The sequence below is a fragment of the Cupressus sempervirens genome, chromosome 1 (assembly GCF_028749045.1).
Source record: "Cupressus sempervirens isolate cs-2001-9-10 chromosome 1, ASM2874904v1, whole genome shotgun sequence".
NCBI lineage: Eukaryota > Viridiplantae > Streptophyta > Pinopsida > Cupressales > Cupressaceae > Cupressus > Cupressus sempervirens.
The window spans coordinates 104972459-104987161 of record NC_143118.1 but is presented as its reverse complement, the minus strand read 5'-3'; positions in this window follow the sequence as shown (position 1 = coordinate 104987161).

The window sequence follows — 14703 nt, the reverse complement described above, 5'->3', positions numbered from 1 at the left end:
ATTTGTAGGAGGTTGAGATGGAACAACCTTTGAAAAGGCTTGTGTATTAAAGACACTAAGAAATGGAGTAAAAAGGTATTTAATCAAATTGAAAGCATGCCAATTGCCAAATTTTGGACTAAGCTCTTCTCAGGTGACTTAATTAATGGCAAATAACACTCACTTGATTACATTCAAATAATGTTTGTAATCAATTTTTCACTTGGGAATTGGTATAAGCAACTTTATTATTCTCTCTTTTATAGCTTGGATTGCCTCCAAAGCTCTATTGCTTCCTTTCCATGGAGATTTCCTTGCTCTCTCATGATGTCCTATCCTTCCCCTTCCACTTCTATCTAGTCCTCTCATTTTTATACACTTGCGGTAGTGCCTTACTTTGAATTTTTCTATAGGTGGGAATAATAATAAAAGAGGTGATGAATCTTATAGTGCTTATAGTGCAGCAAGCAAGCGAGTGAGGAAATTTTTTATACTTGTAGTATGGAAAGCAAGTGAGGCGATGAAGCTTTGGAAAGATATATGTTTTGGCAGGCACTCCACTTGACCAATTTCTCTAGAAAGAGATGTTGCATCTAGGGAGCAAGGTTAATCATGGCATAAATTAGATTTTCTTCATATGGACCTCCATGTCATAGCCACCCTTGTTGCATAAGCTATATAAGTCACCCCTTTTGTAGGTCTTTCCATTCCATCTACTCCTTGCTTCTTTCCAAAACCTTCAACAATTTTTGCTCCATATAGATCGTTGCCTTGTTTGATTTGAAGACATCTACTTAGTAATTTGCAATGTTATCCTTTATCCTCGATTTGTCCCTCTAGAACCATGGCTTCAATTTTCCACGTGTCCCCTACAACTCATAGCCAATTCCAACATTTCCCTTCAAATAATTCCTCTATCATTGTTATACATATAAGATTCTATTTCAAATGGGTTGTCAACTTGCAACTAGAAAAGATGCCTCCCCTTTTACTTCTGGCATTGCCCTACACTCTTTCTTGGGGACTTCTACCAATATGATAGGGACTTCTATATCTATAGCAAGGACTTCTATGTCTACTACTACTTCATGTAATATGGATTTAATACTTTCCTTAGTAGTATTCCCTTTCTATTGATTTCCCTATTAGGCAAATTCCTTATAACCTTAGTGCTTTTTGTATCTCTTACTGGCATTGCTCAATGACTTTCATGCAAGTTTCTCCCCTATTTTTCTACTAACATTCTCACATATCTACTTTCTTAGTGTCTCCTCATAGGTAGTTGTCATATTAAAATTATCATTAGTTGTTACTAATTGACCATGTTTAAACTTCTCAATGTCAAAAATAGAGCACATGATACTCAGTATTGGAAATCCTCCTTCCATGACAAGGTGAACAATTGTGCCATACCATCTACCCTTAATGACATCAAGTATATGATTTCATTTCTAGTTGAATCAACAAAAGCAATGTCCACTAATAGATAAGTTTTCTCAAAACTCATACAATTCTCTTGAACCAACAGATCATTGAACTGTCATTTACAAGTCACTTTACCTCTTTCTTCTTATTTATTACTTGTATATGGTTCAATATCCATTTGATCTTCAGTTGGTGATATGCATATGGTAAAAAATTGTAACAATCAAAATTGTTATAATCTCCTTTTTAAATCTCCAACTTGCACACATTGTATTAGTCTAATAGAATCAGTCGGGCCCCAAGTGGGTCTAGCTAATTTTTTTTTTCATTTTTGAACAACTAAAATCTTAAACTAATCCATTGAACCCATTATATTGATTAAAATCAATTTTAACCATTGAACAATCAATTATAACTCATTTTATCATTAATCTACAAATTGTCATTTTAATGTCAAGAGTTCCTTTGACTAGCTTTAAAAATTGACCAAAAGACCTAATTGAGCTCTAAAATTTGACACATTGATTCTCTATTCAACATTCTTATACCCCTCCAAATCTCATCTCATGATGAATTCTCAATCAAAAGATATTGATTGTCAAAGTTGACTTCTTAGAACTACCTACAAGCAAACATGTCAGAAAATAATAAATTGCATTCAGATTTGGCTTTGAAAATAGGGAAAATTGACACTTGGGAGCATAAAAACTAGAGCATTGGTTCATTTTCATGAGGAAAATATAAATATATGCCTAGGGCTCATGGCAAACAATCAAAGTGAGCTGCTCAAAATTTGTAGATTGGAAACACTAGTAGACAAGTGGTTTTTGCAAATAGAATGGACTTGGGAAAATGTGTAGACGGATTTATCAAGACTTTCAAACTACCACAATTAAAGTGTTTTTAGAGTAGGAAAAAATCATACAATCCATTTTATCTCACCTATCACGTATTTATAAATATGACATCATGAACAAGGGTAATGACCAATTTTGTTTTCTTAACACTAGTAAAAAATTACAACTTGCATTTGGAATCACATTCAAAAACTGAACAAACAGATTCGTCATAAGCTCAAAATTGAAAAAAAGAAAGCCTCTAACCTCTAAAATGCATCAAAAAAGGAATTTTCTCATTTCAGTCAACTTGATCAATGTTATAGAAAGTCAAACTAGGCCTCCTAGAATTCTAGGCAATTACACAAATGCATGACAACAATAAATGACCAACTTTAAGGGATTCAAAACCTAGTCAAATGGATTTAAAATGACTTGAAATATGAAACATAGCTTCTTTTTTGTGGCCACTAAACACATCAAAGTGCTAAGCAATGAAACATTACTAGGTTCAAGATATTCAATTGCAAACATGGCCTCCTGTCGATATTTGACACTTGGCAAAAATGTAGATTTGGACATTGGTCAAATTGAAACTTCACGGAATGGCTTGAAATGGAAATTTATCTTCATGGAATGAGTAGAAATATTTAATGTAAGGTGTTAGAAACATTAAAAACCTATTAGGCCTCAAATGGATAGCTGTGTATACATGCATCAAAAAGCGCTTATAGGGCTTAAATTTTTGAATGGTACTCAAAATTAAGGGTTAAATTTTGAGTCCCAATAGTTTGTAAAAATGGAGTATGAGGGTAGTGATCCATTGTAGTGAAAAGTGTGAAAATGATTAGAGTGTTTGGTAAATGCATGTAAACAATCCAAGGGATTATTGGATATGAGTTTTGTGATTTAGTTACAAGATCAAAAGGAACAAAGTTCTGGTTGACAAGATAGAAAAAGAGAAAAGAAGTACATTTTATTTCTATTATTTTGCAAGGAATAATATAGAGATCATTTGGGTAGTGGGTTCATTGGTCTTTCCCTTGAATTTGTTTGGGCAGTGGTTTCAACTATCATCCACAACTCCTAACTGTATATGAGCAATGTTAGTATGCTAATAGAAACCAAATTTAAATAAAGCTTCTACAAACTAAACAAAATTCATAAACTTCAAGATAGACTAAGATGAGCTCTCAATTGAGAATATGAGCCATTAATGGGCTCTCTCAATGAGAAGCTCTCTTGTTGAGTAGCTTTGTCTAAAAAGATAGGATGTATGCTCAATATGCTTCCAAAGGCTTCAATGGATGATTGTGGATTTTTGGTGTGGATAGATGGCTTTAGTATGGATTTGGATCTCAAAATAGCATTATAACTTTGCTTCATGGATTGTGTTATTTTGCAAAGGGGAAGGATCCAATTTATAGGCAAGAGGCTTGAGGGATTGAGGGCTAAGATGCAAGGATGGGAAAAAGCTTATGGAAGGCTCAGATTGCATGAGAGGAGAGCACATGGATTGTGCTTCCTTATAGCCAATCAAGGAGTGACACATGTCACATGGTGAGAGGATGGAGGAAAGGGCAAGGATGAGTCAACAAAGGAGGCTCAAGAGATAAAATCTTCATAAAGACCCTCATAATGACTTGTAAGAGCAATAAAAGGGCTTGTAAGAGTCATTTATGACCTAGTGGACTTCATAAAGTTTTATGGTTGAGATATTTTGAGGGTGATGAGAGAAAATTCGACTTGGACTTGATTAGAAATGTTTTAAGCTTGTTTAGGCTTGTGAAAATTATTAGAGGATGGATTAGGATGGTTTAGGATTAGCTTAAGGATAGGCAAGTGGATGGCATTTAATGAGGGTGGGTGAAGGAAGAGATATTTGTTAACTTTGGCTTGGGTTAGTAAGTTTTAACCCATGTTTAGGGAATGTGAAAAGGTTAGGAGGAGATTAGGATTAGGTTTAAAGACATCTTCTAGAAGAGCCTAGACTTTGGATGAGGATAAAGACTTTCTAGAATAGTCTAAAATTTCCTAGGATGAGGATGAAGACTTTCTAGAAGAGTCTAGAACTTCTTAGGATGAGGATAAATTAGATTTTTAGGAAATAAATAAAGTTTTATTTATTTCAAAGGTTTGGGTTGAGGAGATATTTATTAAAACTTTTTTAATAAACATGAGGATTAATATTTAACCTTAATTAAATATTTTGAGTTGGGATTAGGGGTAGGAAATGATGGGATTAGCCTTTAATCGAAATTAAAGAAGGATTAGAAGATTTTGGAAGAGGTTAGTGGTCTTAAGGAAATTGGCCAAGTTTTGGGCAAAAAATAAATTTTTTATTTATTTTAGGATTTTTGGTCAATTTATTAATTAAATAATTAATAAATAAGGAAATAATGTTTAAATAAGATTTAAACATTTTTGGGAGGGTTTCCTTAATTAAATATTTTTAATTAAGATAAAGGGATTTAATGGCATAAAAATTAATTAATTAATTAAATAATTAATTAATTAATAAATGATGATGTCATCAGGACTTTTTCAAAAAATAAAAATACTTTATTTTCTAAAGGTTTTTAGGTGTCTACATTTTGCCCCTCTTTGATGTGATGCCGCAAGTGGCATGGCATCAAAGATAAGAAAATAAGATGCCCAAGGCTAGAGCAGAAGAGGAGAGAATGGACTGTGAGATGCCCCCTCAAGAAGGTAGTGGGGAGAGAAAGCGAGGCTTGATGGCTTCTTGAAAAGTACAAGAATCTCGGATGAGCAAGGAAACTCAGATTGGCAAAGAGAAGGGGCTGAATTAGCTCAAACTCTCACTATGGGAGAATGATAAAGGAGAATTAGATGCAGAAGAGGAAGCAAGCTTAAGACTTTAGGGAAGGTGGAGGATGAAGGAGTAGAGCACTATAAAAATGAATCCAGGATAGGGAGATGGATGAGGGGATTATAAAGTTGATGCAACAAGATTTCAAAGAGTCAGATTGGTGGAAGATGGGTTTCGGAGATCCCTAGGACTAGGATTGTGGATCTCGAAAGATGAGGCTTGGTGGATTGATTTGGATTGGTGGATCCCTAAGACTAGGATTGTGGATCCCTAAAGCTAAGAGTGATGAGTGATTCAAAGAGATACTGATGCATAAGCTGGGGTAGGAGAGACAGATGCTGGATATGGATGGGGGATAACGGAGATGAAGGAAAACCATTGAAGCTTTTTGAGCGGGGGGGATACTTCAAAGAGAAGTACCACCATGTAGTTGAGCACTAGATTTGCTATAGGACTATTGGTTAATTGCCAAGGTTACCAAGAACATCAAGGCCTTTTCACCAACCGTCCAAAGGACTGACAAACTAACTCAAAACAAACACACAAGGATTGCCCCAGCATCACACATGAATCCTAGAGGAAGCAGTGTGGAAACGACACTGGAGAACCCACAAGCAGAAAAGAAAAACAAATGAAAGACCTGATCAAGACCTTACACTCTAATTTCCCCATTCGCAGCATACCATGATATGGAAGATCGTGGCAACCTTGAGGAGGGAACAAGGAGATTGCTTGGAAAAGATACTTCAAGACCCAAAAGGGAAGATCCCAAATCAAAAGAAAGTGAAAATCCAAAAGAGAGTCGTTTGCCAACGAGATGGGTAGGACAAGGCACTAACGGACCAAGATCAGACATGAGGAAAGCTATATCCTGCAAGGACCTATTGGAGAGCACCGAAGCTGGTGGATTTGGATGAGTGATGCATCTGGCAAGCTAAACTAAGAAAGATAACACTTTGGTGACAGGAAATCTAGCTAAAGGATGCATTGGAATAGCTAACCAAGATGTGTGATGGGTGCAAGATGCTGATCAAGGACAAACTGACATGAACGCTGGATAGATACAATGGTACTAAGTTAAAGAGGATGTACAAGCTGATGGACCAAGATATGTTACAAATGTATAAGTTTGTTCATGTTTTGGTTTTTGTGAGATGGAAATGTTTGTGAAGGATGGGATGTCTATAATAGGTGATAGGTGGATAGGTAGATGGTTTGCAAAAAGCTTAAGGAAAATGGAATTTTGTGTGTGCACGTGATAGTATACAAGCTAGGATACAGGATTATTTATAGGCTAGAATATGGTACAAACCTTGGACAAGATTTGGATAGACAAGGTATGGTACAAGATTTACAAGGTATAATACAAGCTTTGGTACAAGATTTACAAGCTGTACAGGAGGTATTTACAAGCTTCATCAGATTTTGGATATTTGGTTGGAACACCAAGGGAACAAGCAAGTGTGTCTTATGGGATGGTGGGTAAATGGATGAGGGATAGGATAGTGATAGATAATGGATTAGTCTTTAGTACACAAGGCGCCTGAATTACCAGGTTTTCACCAAGGTACCTATCCAAGGTGCTTGAATTGCCAAGTTTTCACCATTGGACGCTTATTTCTCTTTACTATTTTTTTCTTTTGTATTTTTCAAAAGCTAGGTATACCAAGGATCTTCAAGCATAGAACTTCTTGAGATGAATGATGTTAGTAGGATCATTCAAGAGTTCTCCTTCTGGTGTAGATAGCTGATAAGCTCCAGAGCCAAAGGAAGCAGTGACAACATAAGGACCAAGCCATGTAGGTTCAAACTTGCCTTTCTTTTCTCGATCTACTTGGACTTTCATGTTTTCTTTGAGGACCATGTCACCTGGCTGAAAGTGTCGTGGAAGCACCTTCTTGTTGAAATTTCTTTTGAGACGAGTTTGATAGACTGTGAGATGATCATAGGCTTGTTGCCGCTTCTCGTCTAAGAGATCTAGCTGGGTGAGTCGAGCTACTCTATATTCTTCATCTGATATTTGCCCTTGCAAAGATATGCGCAAGGAGGGAAGTTCAACCTCTATAGGTAGTACCGCTTCAGCACCATAGACTAGGGAGTATGGAGTTGTGCCTGTGGATGTACGGAAGGAAGTTCGATAGGCCCATAAGGCTGGATTTATTTGTAGGTGCCAATCACGGCCGGAATCATTGACAACTTTCTTTAGAATTTTGAGGATGGTTTTGTTAGTTGCCTCTGCCTGGCCGTTACCTTGTGGGAAATATGGGCTAGAAAAGCGGTGATGGATGCGGAGGGAAGTGCATAATTCTTCCATGTTGAGATTTTCAAAGTTACCTCTGTGGTCGGTGAAGATGGTGGATGGGATGCCAAAGCGGCAAACAATGTGGTACAAGATGAACTTGGAGACCTGAACTCCTGTAGCTGAGACTAGGGGGACTGCTTCCACCCATTTAGTGAAATAGTTTGTAGCTGTTATTATCCATTTATGTCCATCAGATGAGAGGGGTGTGATAGTTCCAACTAGGTCAAGGCCCCAACAAGCGAAAGGCCAAGGTGGTGCAATAGGTTGTAGATCCTGTGCCGGAGCGTGTACAAGATTTGCATGCTGCTGACATGGGAGACACTTTCTAACAAAGTCACAAGAGTCTTCTTCAATGGTAGGCCAATAGTAGCCTGCTCTAAGGATTTGTCGCGCTAGGACAATACCACTCGTGTGGGCACCGCAAAGTCCAGAGTGTACTTCCTTTGACACCATCGCGGCCTTATTTTGGTCTAAACATCGAGAGAGAGTATCGTGATAACCCCGATGATATAGGGTATTGGCTATGATAACATAGCGGGATGATTTTCGGATGAGGTTCTGGCGTTGGGTACGTGTGAGGTGAGGGGATATGATACCATCATTAAGGTAAGCATGAATCTCATGGTACCAAGGGGATTGGGGACCAACCAAGATACAAACACGGTTTGAATCCTCATTCGCATAGGCGGGTGTGAGGAGCTGCTCCACTAAAAACTCATATTGTGTAGCTGCTTGGGGAATTTCCAAGAGCGAGCCTATAGTAGCCATAGCATCTGCTGCTTTGTTCTATATTCGAGGCACTTGTGTAAACTGAAGCTTTGTAAAATGTTGGGTTAGCTGATCAACTAGCTCTTTGTAGGGTAATAGCTTTTCATCTTTGGTTTGATATTCATTTAGGGCTTGCTTGATGATGAGCTGAGAATCGCCAAAGATTTGTAGCTCAACAATGTTCCATTCTACAGCTATCTTTAATCCTGCTATGAGGGCCTCATATTCAGCTATATTGTTGGTGCTAGGGAATTGTAGCTTGAAGGCTTTTGGAATGTAATCTCCTTGAGGTGTGACCAACAATATTCCTGCCCCTGATCCATGAGATGTGTATGAGCCATCAAAATAAAGTTTCCATGGGGGTTGTTCTTCAATTAGACAGATATGCTCATCTGGAAATTCTGTGATCAACGGATAAACATCTATTAGAGGTGCATCAGCTAGGTGATCTTCTATAGCTTGCCCTTTGATTGCCTTTCTATCCACATACTGGATGTCAAATTCACTAAGGAGCATAACCCATTTGGCCAAACGGCCTGTAAGTGCTGTTCTAGAGAGCATATACTTGAGAGGGTCAATCTTGGAGACTAGTTGGATGGTATGACTTAGCATGTAATGGCGAAGTTTTTGAGTTGAGAAAACAACTTCCAAACAAGCTTTTTCCATAGGAGTGTAATTGAGTTCATAACCAACTAGGGTTCTACTGATGTAGTAGATGGCTCTTTCTCTGTTGTAGTCATCAAGCTATGCTAGAAGTGCCCCTAGAGTAGTAGGTGTTGCTGATATGTACAAAATCAGGGGACGACCAGGAACTGGTGGAACCAAGATAGGGGGATTGATGAGATATTGCTTGAGATGGTCGAAGCTGCGCTGACATAAAGGATCCCACTTGAAGTTCTCATCCTTCTTCAGTAAATGTGAAAATGGTGTACACTTATCTGCAAGCTGGGAGATGAAGCGCCGAATAGATTGGAGCTTTCCTTGAAGAGAGCGAAGCTGTCGCAATGTCTGGGGAGGAGGCATGTCTAAGATAGCCTTGACCTTCTTGGGGTCGATCTCTATACCTCGTTTAGAAACTATGAAACCTAGAAGCTTGCCAGATGTGACCCCAAAGACACATTTCTTGGGATTCAGCATGAGATGATATTTGGCTAACCTATCAAAGACTTTCTCCAGGTCAGCAAGATGATCCATGAAGGTATGAGACTTGACCAAGATATCATCCACATAATTCTCCAAAATGCTATGGATGAGATCATGAAAAATGGTTGTCATAGCTCTTTGATAGGTAGCCCCAGCATTCTTTAGGCCAAAAGGCATCATGTTGTAGCAAAAGGTTCCCCAAGGGGTAGTGAATGCTATCTTATGCTGATCCTCTTCTGCAATCTTGATTTGATTATACCCAGAAAATCCATCCATGAGGGACAAAATTTCATGTCCAGCTGTAAGATCTACAATCATATCTATGTTGGGCAAGGGAAAATCATCTTTTGGACAAGCTTTGTTAAGATCTCTAAAATCAGTGCAGATTCTGATGTCACCGGAAGGTTTAGTGACAGGGACCATGTTGGAGATCCACTCTGAGTAGTCGATAGTTCGAATAACCTTAGCAGCTAGCATTCTTTCTAATTTAGCTTTGACCAATAATGCCACCTTGGGGTGCATTTTTCTAAGCTTTTGTCTGACGGGCTTGATCTTTGGATCAACTGCAAGATGATGAACTACAAGCTTTGGATCAAGTCCTGGCATGTCCTGATATGACCATGCAAATCGGCCAATATTCTCTCTTAAGACCTCAAAGAGGAGGTCAGCTTGGTCTTGTGATAGGGACGCAGCAATGTGAACAAGTCTGGGGATCTCTGAAGAACCAATGTTGACTTCTTGAGTATCCTCAATTAGAATAGAAGACACCTCTGGTCGATTATCTTGAGGAGGCAATGCTAAATCCTCATGTTCTTCTTGTGGCTCTGGATTTTCTTGCTGAGGGGTTCTCTTCATTGCCTTAGCTAGTCTCAGATTCACCTTAGTTCCAATTTTGGGTGTATCGGAACTAGGTTGGGGATTTTCTCCAAAATACCCCTTGGGATCTAGCTTGTAGATATAGGCAGAATCTGGCTTTGTTTTCTTGTGAGGAGTTTCAGCTCCCATGAATCTTAGAAGTTCCTCCTCTGATGTGAACTCATCGATGTGTATGACACTTGGTTGGTCCCAATCTATGAGTTGTGGATGGGCGAGTGGTAGGTCAATGAGGTGGATGGATAGTTCTTGGAGAACAGAGTCTCCGAGGGAGATTTGGTCTAGGATATCGTCGTAGGCTCTCTTTTCAACTTCCTCAGGAATGTCTTCGATTTTGACAAGGTTGCGGTGAATGTTCGAAAAAGCGTGACCGTTCTCATTGGTGCCCCCAGTTGTGGATATGCCAAAGCCAAGACCTAACTTCGATTCCCACTTATGTGCGTCGATGGGGCATTGCATGCCTCTTTCTTCTGGTCCTAGACCACCACCTTGATAGTTCCATTTGTCAGTGATGAGCTTATGTTCTTGGGGATACTTTTGGCTGAAGTGATCAAGGCGTGCTTGATTTCTTTGAGGTGCATCCTTATGTAACCATTTGTTGATATCTGGAGTGAGCTCCTCATGAAGAGGGATTTTTGAGGATACAAAGGTTGTTGGGCCAAACTGTTTGTATCGAGGAGGTGGAACCTCCTCAACTTTGTGATATGTCGGTCGTCCATGGGCATGTGGATCAAGTGGGAGTGCCCCGACAACAAATGCATCTGACAGACTATACTCTCCACAACCTTTGTTATTGATCTTCACGGTAGACAGGGTAGAGGCGAGGATGGTTTCTGGGTCATTATAAGTGTGGGATGAGCTGGCGATGGATGTGCCAATATTAATTCCAGGGCAATGGTTTGTATATGAAGCTTCAACCGCATTGCAGTAAGCAAAGGGTTCTGGATCGGCATGGATGGTTACCTCAGTGCCTTGATGCAGAAATTTGATGCACTGATGGTAAGTGGATGGAACGGCTTTCATGGCATGAATCCATGGGCGACCAAGGAGGATGTTAAATGGTAGGTTTAGATCAATAACATGGAAGAGCGTCTCTTGGATGACTGGCCCAACCTTGATTGGCAACAAAATAGTTCCTTCTGTGGTTCTTTCCAAGTTGTCATAAGCTTTGATGGTGATAACCTCACTGATGATATCTGCCTCAGTATACCCAGCTTGTTTTATGAATTTTAGGGTGCAAATATTCAAGGCTGATCCATTATCTATCATTACTCTTTTTACAGCAAAGTTGGATACCATGATGGCTATGCGAAGCGGAAGGGTGTGATCTGGCTCGACCACGGGTATGTCGGTGGGTTTAAACGATAGGGCACATGAGGATGAGAGGTGTCCAACAAGATTACGAAAATCAGTAGCATTGATATCAAAAGGGACACGAGATTCTATGAGAGCACTATCAAGGATGTTCTTGTACATAGGACTAGTGCGAAGAAGGTCTAAAATGGAGATTTGGGCTGGCATGTTCCCAAGGTGTTCCAAGATATTGTACTGGCTTTTTGATGGAGCTGATGGTGTTGGTGTAACAGGTGGGCCTGTGATGTTAAATCGCTCTCTTCGAGTGGTGACTGCACACTCATTGTTTGGTCCTTGGATATTGATAACATTGACGGAAGGCTCTTTCTTGGATATACAACCTATAAGGCTACCATAGTCTATATAGGATGAAGTGTGGTCATTGTTCTTCCCATGCTGTTGGTTTGGCTGACGGTTGTTGGTGTTGTTGTTGTTGGTTTGGATAGGTGCTTTTCCAGGATTTTGGTTGTGGTGTGGAGGAAAAGCATTTTGATAGATCTGTAAGCCTGCATTGGGAGAGGTTTGGGCACCAATAGTGATTTCCTTCCGATCAATGAGGTCCTGCACATAGTCTTTTAGTTTCATGCATCTGAGGGTAGTGTGACCTTTTACCCTATGAAATTTGCAGTACTCATTATCTTTGTACCATGCAGCTTTGGATTGGCTTGGGTCAATTTGCTGGGTAGGAGGAAATTTGATGAGGTTTTCTTTGACTAATTTCTCAAAAATGACATCTAATGGTTCACCAAGGGGTGTATAGTTTCTAGGTGTAGGTTGGAATCTAGGCTTTTGTCCTGCAGCTACATTGATGGCATTAGCTTGATTGCTAGACCCTTGGAAGTTGGGTCTTGGATTGTGGTTTTGATAGCTTTGGTTATTCTGTTGTTGGTAGTTGATAGCTTGTTGATTTTTTGGTTGATATGGTGGGTTGGACTGGTCGTGAGAAGGACCAACAATATTCACATGTCTGGTGTCAGTGACGCCATCTGTTGCAACGTGCTTGTTTTTGTTCCAATACCTAGACTTGTCATTAGAATGTGATTGATTTTGGTTGGCTTCCTTGTAAAGCTTGACCACACCATCTTTAATGAGTCCTTGCTCAAGGATCATTCCTTTCTCTTTGATATCTTTGTAGGTTTGCAAACAGTTCATGGTCATGTGGTGAGCCAAGCTAGGATGGGCATTATCAATAAACATTTTCACAACATGGCGTTCTGGCAAGGTGCAGGATATGCGGGTGGTAAGGGTTTGCCATCTTTGTAGGTATTCGGCAAGGCTTTCTCCACCTTTTTGCTTGGTGTGGACAAGATCAACTATTGATAGCTCTGTTTCAACAAGATGGGCATATTGGGCTACAAATGCCTTAGATAATTCAGCAAAGTTTTTAATTGTGCCATAGGGGATTCTATAAAACCATTCAAGAGCTGGTCCAGCTAAGCTTTTGGGAAAAAGGCGCAAGAGGAAGACATCATTGTATGCTATGTCTTGGCAGTGCATGTAAAATTCTTTGATATGTGTGACAGGGTCTCCTTTTCCTCTGAATTTGTCAAATTTGGGTACCTCAAAGTGTTTGGGAAATGGTGTCATGGTAATGGCTCTGTCAAATGGGTAAGGACACACATTCTCAAACTTGAATGTCTTCGGATCATTCCCTTCTTGGATGGCTTTCAGAGCTATCTTCATTTGCTCCCATTCTGAATTGATAGGTGATGGCTGGGGTGCCCCCAATGTAGGAGTGCCTTGAGGTAGGTATGTGTTGGATGGGGCCACTGAATATGGATGGCTATGAGGGATTTGCTGATAGGGATTGTACATTGTTTGGGCAGTTGCATGATGGATGAAAGGTTGCTGAGGGGGAGGTGGCGCATATTGCTGCATGTGCTGCGAGGCTTGCTGTTGATATGGGATTTGAGGTTGGGATTGAGGAACATAAGCTGGCTGTGGGATAAATGGATTGCTTTGTGGAGGTAAGGTATAAGATGGTTGAGAGGCTTGGGGAAAGGATCGGGGGGCTTGTGGGGTTTGACCAATATATGTGGGTTGTGCCCCCATTTGGGATGGTATCTGCAAATAATTGGTGGTTGGCTGGGGTGGTGGATTACCTCCTAGAAGTGGCATTGAAAAGTAGTTGGTAATTGGAGGTAATGGATTAGTTGGTGGTGGAGGTGGTGGGAATTGAAAGCTTGGAAATGGAACTGATGGGGTTTGATAGCTTTGTGGTTGGATTTGGAAGCTTGGTAGAGTGGTGGCAGGGGCTGGGGTCACTTGGGAGCTTGGTAGAAAATTGGTAGTAGCTTGTGGGATTTGATAGCTTTGTGGAGTGAGGGTAGTAGCTTGTAGATTTGTGGCTAATGGTATTGAGCTCCCAAGACCTAATGGAAATGATGGGATTGTGCTTTGGGCTATAGTGAACAAGCTGGGGGTGATGAAAGGTTGATTACTTGGCCCCATGGGTGGCATCCCTGTTGTATATTGCTGAGGTTGGCCAAAGATGCTAGCACTGATTTGGGAGATGGGTGGATTTGGAAGGCTGGGTTGGGGAGCAGCAGCAGCAATAGTGAAGGGGGTGAACGGTGAGCTGTTTTGGGTAAAGGGGGTTTGGAGCGGAGAGGTATGAACCAAGGATGGAGTGGTGGTGGCTGGGTTGCCTTGCGGCATGGATATTTCAACTTGGGTGGATGATGGTATGTTTGGGTCTGTTGGATCATATGGATTGGCTGGAGGCTCTTCTTTTGGCATATATTGAGGATAATTTGGATCATAAGAGCCTATGGGTGGTGGTAGCTGCCCAAACAATGGGTGAGATGGATCTGATAATGGAGGGGGTCTTCCAAAGTCAAAGGTTCCTACATTTTCCCTTCAAAAATTAGCCATGATTGTCTCTTTGTTCTTGTCTATAATGGCATTTACCAATACTGCATTTCCTGGTTGGTTCATGAAAGCTTCAATGTCAGTACATGATGGCATAGCTTTCTCTGGGCTGAAGGATGGCTGAGTGCTCAAGGGGGGTGAGGTTGTTCGATCCAAATGATAGGGCTCCATTGTTTCTTTCTTCTTGGCTAAGCGAGTGACGGGTGGCATGAAAAATGCTCCTAGGGATGAGATGCAATAATGCTGATGGATGCAAAAGCGGGAAGGCTTCTCTATGCAAATGATTTCCTAGGTTAAGGCAAAGCTATATGAAAAAACCTAAG